Source organism: Nuphar pumila, chromosome 12 (genome assembly GCF_984573655.1).
Source record: "Nuphar pumila chromosome 12, dmNupPumi1.hap1.1, whole genome shotgun sequence".
Taxonomy (NCBI): domain Eukaryota; kingdom Viridiplantae; phylum Streptophyta; class Magnoliopsida; order Nymphaeales; family Nymphaeaceae; genus Nuphar; species Nuphar pumila.
The window spans coordinates 10,868,705-10,874,105 of NC_143260.1; the positions used below are offsets into that span (position 1 = coordinate 10,868,705).

At 39.4% G+C, this 5,401-nt stretch overlaps 1 pseudogene across 1 annotated transcript; it reads right to left on the reverse strand.

Annotated features, from left to right (window-relative positions):
• Positions 1 to 2,827: 2,827 nt before the first annotated feature.
• On the reverse strand, positions 2,828 to 3,887 carry LOC149819969 (calmodulin-like protein 2 pseudogene; annotated as a pseudogene). Its single transcript, XR_016426502.1, has one exon. The product of XR_016426502.1 is annotated as a calmodulin-like protein 2 pseudogene (transcript).
• Between the last annotated feature and the right edge of the window lie 1,514 nt (positions 3,888 to 5,401).

A 5,401-nucleotide genomic window follows, 5' to 3' on the forward strand; every position in this document is an offset into this window, starting at 1 on the left:
CAAAGGCTACCAACTTTGTGTGGCCAAACACAGCTCAGCAACTTTATAAAGAACATAAGAATGACTTGCAAAGTCTTGGTGATGCATGTTCTTTTATCTTTATCAAAAAAGGCGAGTCTCCTTTGTCTTTAACTGCACCTGATAACCCTTCATCTTCTGTCCTACAGCTTGTCAGAGTAGGGCCCAACAACAGATGGACGGCGATCGGGTGAAGTGGCACGTTGCATTTGTGAAATGTGATTGCACCTCATCCCAACACACAGAAATTTGAAAACACTGGCTTCGAATCACAGCCTCTAGCCTTTTCTTATTAGATTTTTTTCTTTTTCTTTTACAGTTTTTCTGTGTATACACTGTACTGTAATACCGGCCTCTGAGGCCATATATGTATACATCAAAAGGGCTGGATTGGGTTGTGACTAAAGGAAAAATGCCCCTTCCACCTTAAGGGCCACAACCCTTGAAACATGCTATGTAACCATGTTTTCTCTCTAGTGTTTTATTCTTTCTTAATTTATGTTCTTTTATGGTTAATACTGTTAACTATTACACATGACCAACCGATGGATGAGTGAGACAACCGTTTGGGTGGCCCTCTTAACAGCTGCCTTATGCTCACATCATCCAACAACTCCTCAACCATTCAGAATGTAACACGTTTCCTTCTGCTTGGTCGTACATGTTTTGCTTTAGTGGCATCTTTTATAAAAAAATCTTCGGCACTGAATGCATATATGAACATTTCTTTTCTTTTCTTTTGCAGTTTTATTCAGCAACTTCTTGGAAAAAGTCACTTAATAGTCAACAATTTTTACAAAAAAATCTTTTTTTGTTTAGCACTTAAGAAAAAGCAGTGGAGCCCTTGAGGATTTATGCTTGTTGCGCCGAGCAGGGTTCATTGGATCATTTGGATCCATCTATTTTTAGTTTGAATCATTGTATCTGATTTATTTTAAAGATAGGTTTAATCTTTTAAGAAGGTTATCATAATAAGTAGTTTCTTTTGATTAAAATTAGGAAAAACCTTCATCTTTTGAAGGACGGGAGATTTAGATGTCAACCCAAAGTTCTATATAAGATAATTTAAAGTTTTATTGATTTTCAGTTAAATTTTAGTTTTTCATGCATGTTTTTTTTATTTTTTGCATTTTCCTACATAACAATTAGCTTCTAGTTGCATTTGGATATCAAATATGCTTTTTCTCTAAAAAGAATCAGTAAGTTTCCTAAACATTCTTCTTGAGTCGCAACATCAGTATATCACCCTCCTAAGGGCACCTACCAGGCAGGCCATTCGACCATTGGTTATCATTTGACCTTTCTCCTTGGCATTTCTACAAAGAAAAAACAAAACAAAAAAGGAATGGTTACAGCCTTCCTATGTTGCTAGGGCTGGAAAACAAGCTGAGCTGCTAATGGCTCGACTCGTGTTGTGCTTGTTCAAACTCTTAAAATAGGCTTGGCTAGCTGAATATGAGCAATAGGTACTTGGCTTGGCTCAACTCATGCTGGCTGGTTAAGTAGTAAAAAATATATTTTAGCTATGTTTTTACATCATATATGTGTAAAACATAAGATTCAACTATATGGTCGAGTTGTTTTCGGAAATACTTTAGACAATTGCGTTGGCTAAAAGTGGATCCATGGGAAATATATTGCAGAAACAGTGGGCTGCACGATTAAAAGATGTTCCAAGAGTGAGCCATGACTCAACTAATGCATCATCTACCAAGGACCCCATATGATTTACTGAAGCTTGATCTTGCGAATCACAAATTGACCTTTTTGTGTTTGACTTAACATAGCTGCTTATAGAGAGCTACACATAAGGCTGGTAAACGAGCCGAACCAGCTGAGATTGAAGTGTTTAAGCATGGTTCATTCTTGTGGTTTTTGGTGAGCCAAGCTGAGTTCGAGCCCACAGTGAGTCTAAGTTAAACAAGCCAAGCTCAAGCTGTCTTGCTTACATAAAAAAAAACACATTGTTTTAGAGCTAGGAGAAATAGAATTACTTCATAACTAGAAGCAATAAAAATTTATTGCTAAATAGTTGAATATCACAAGAACCAAATGGCCTTTGAGAGCCATCAACATCATGGTTCATGCCACCATCACCAAGTTGAGCTCTATATCACACTAACTTCAATAATTCAAACTTATTGAACACTTAATCAAAGAATAATAAGCATCTAATAAACTCAATTTCAAACTAATATACATTATATCACCATACATGTTTGCTATATATGCCACGTGCATCTCTTTTTTTCCTCTTAGACTTCTATATCATGCCTTATGTTCATTTGGTTATAAATCAATGTCCACCCTCACCATCACAATGTGGGCTCTATATCACAATAACTTCAATTCAATTTAAAACTAAATTACGTTATATCATCATACAGCAGTTTATATGTCATATGCATCTTTTTTTTTTCCTCTTAGACTTCTATATCATGCCTTTTATCGCATCAAGTACCAACTGCTTCATTTGGCTATAAATCAATGCCCCCGCCCCACACCATCACAAAGTTGAGCTCCATATCACACTAACTTCAATTCAAACTGAGTGAACACTAAATCAAAGCATAATAAGCATGTAATAAACCCATTTCCAAAAATCAATGCCACCCCTAAACTTCCTTAAGAATCAATCTTTTTAGAGTGCAGTCTCATTGAAATCAACACATAAACTCAGATTAATCTTTGATTAAACACGATAAGACCACTATGGAGAGAACAATCTGTTTTCATTTTTAATCATCACTAACATGTCGAGCAAACAGATTTTGTATACATAACATCATTTTAAAAATGAGGAAGAGGTCATTCACAAATTTCATTGCATTCATATGTAGATCTTTTCATTTGCTCTACACTTGGACACACAAAGGAGTAAATTGGTACAGACAAAATTCGCCTTTAAGATTTAAATCTGAAACCTTGCACCATCCACAACCGTTGATTTGATCATCTCCGTCGCTCATCCATATCTCCACCAACCAAAAAACAGAAAAGAACAAGTAAACCAAAGATAAAAAAGAACGAGCCGGATCTCAAACAAACCATGGATCAGATTTTTTATCCATCTTCTTCTTCATCACCAACAACCGAATTCACCGACTGAAGAAGCAACAGAAACTCTGCTCGAACTCATCACCATGTCTGCTGCTTCATCATCCTCTCGAAGTCTTCGAATCCGACGAAGCCGTCGCCGTCGGAGTCGACGTTCCGGATGATCCTCCGGCAGTCCTCGAGGGTGCACCCCTCGTCGCCGAGCGCCACCAGCACGCAGCGGAGCTCCTCGGCAGAGATCCGGCCGTCCCCGTCGGTGTCAAAGATCCGGAAGGCGTCCATCAGCTCGGACCCCTCGGCCGGGCCGGCGGCGACCCGGCCGAGCTCGCCGAACTCCTCCACCGTGATGCATCCGTCGCCGTCAGCGTCGGCAAGGCTGGCCATGAGCGCCACCTCCTCCGGCGGCCCCGATCCGAGCCGGCAGAGGACGTCCTCGAGCTCCGCCCTGGCGATCTTCCCGTCCCCGTCCTTGTCGAGGATCCGGAACACCTCGGCGAAGTCGCAGTGGACCTCCTCCGGCGGGTATTCCGACCACCCGTCGGATTCGCGAGATGGGTACCTCGAGAACTCCGGTATAACGCTCTTGGGGGTCTCCTTGAGCTCCACGGAAGAGGAAGACGAGCTAAACGACAATGGGTTCGAGCGGGAGACGGAGGGAGACCGTGGTTTCGACGTCGATCGGAACAGAGAAGGTATCTTCTTTGCGAACTTCATCTTCCCTTGGGAAGCCAATGAAGGAATGTTAACAATGAGAATGAAGGAATCTTACAGAGAGAGAGAGAGAGAGGAAAACACAAAGGAAGGCGTGAGGAAGGAGAGGGGAGGGGGGCAAATAAATGGAGGTGGGTGCAGTTTCCCAAGTGGGGGAGTGGAGTGAAGGTTCCAGGAAGCTTCCCCACTTTCCCAAAACGTTTTTTTAACTTAGCATGGTTTCCCTTAAATTATTTCATGGTTTGTTTATTTTCATATTAGTATAAAAAAAATAGTTGGGGGATGAAGGAGTGGATGACATGAAGGTCTCTTTCTGTAGGGGAGCTTCCTGGAAGGTAGGGCGCCACCCGCTTCTGTTTTTGACAGTTTCTTCTTCATGCCCTTTTTTGAAAAATTGCATTCAACTGGCTTTCTTGAGAGACATTTGCTTATAAAATGCTGGTTTTAGAATATTTACATAATATTTTCTGTAGAGTTGAGATCAAAGGAGAGGCTAAGTGCCATAGCCAATCACATAACCCCATTGCATGGGGCCCACAGTTTCAGAGTGCAGGCCCCATATAAAATGCTGTCACATGAGTACAAACAATTGTTTGTGTACAGCCAAGGAGGTAAATGGATTCGGTAGCCAAAGTTGGATCCTGATTTGGACTTGGAATTGAGTTTTGCATTTGAATCTAAGTCCAAACCGGCTACTTAGATCTGGATTTAATTAGTTTTAGCTGATCGCCATTTGACTCTGAATTTGAATCCAGAACCGATTATGCTATTTACAATTAGGATGGTCTTGCTAATAATGCCTAGATTCGAACTCCCATTTACATCCCTATGTATGACTCGATGGTTATGACATAAACCCATCACCGGATTTATGAAGAAATCTATCAAACTATCAAGTACGGATACAATTATCTAAAAATGTCTTAACTTTATCTAGAAAAGCAAGGAAAACTAGAAATAAAGGGAGATTAAAATAAACCAGATCTCAAACTTTGATTTGACAACTAGATCTCTCATCCTTTTAAAGCAGAAAATTTCTCTACTCTAATGAAAACAAATTACCTTCTTGGACAACCCTCTAAAAAGATAAAATCTATCCTAAAATGTGTGAATCCTGAATAATGATCCAAATACCAAAAGAGTAATGTTAAGGTGCTATGGGAGCACCTACTCCCACCTACTATAAATCATAGTTGGTTGTATATTCTCAATTTGACCTTATAGATGTACTTAACATAGTTTATTTGATATGAATAATGTTTTTATCATGTTTTTGGTCATAAAATAAGATTTTTTAAGTCATGAAATTTTGGTATATTGTGAACAGTTGATTTTTGAAGATCATAAAAAAAAAAACCTACACGTCGGTCGTAATCACATGATCCAAAACTCGTTTTCCACTAAATAATGAAAGTAGAGGGTCTGATCAACAAAAAATGCTCAAAATGTTTTAAATTTTGAAGCTTTTATTAGGTGGGAGTAGGTACTCCAGGAGCACCCCATCATTAGTAATACAAAAATATCTAAAAATAACAAATAAAGATCTAAAATATAAATGGATCCAAATGAACCTTTATAAACCCGAGTCTTCTACTCTACTCCTGCTTCAGGTTCT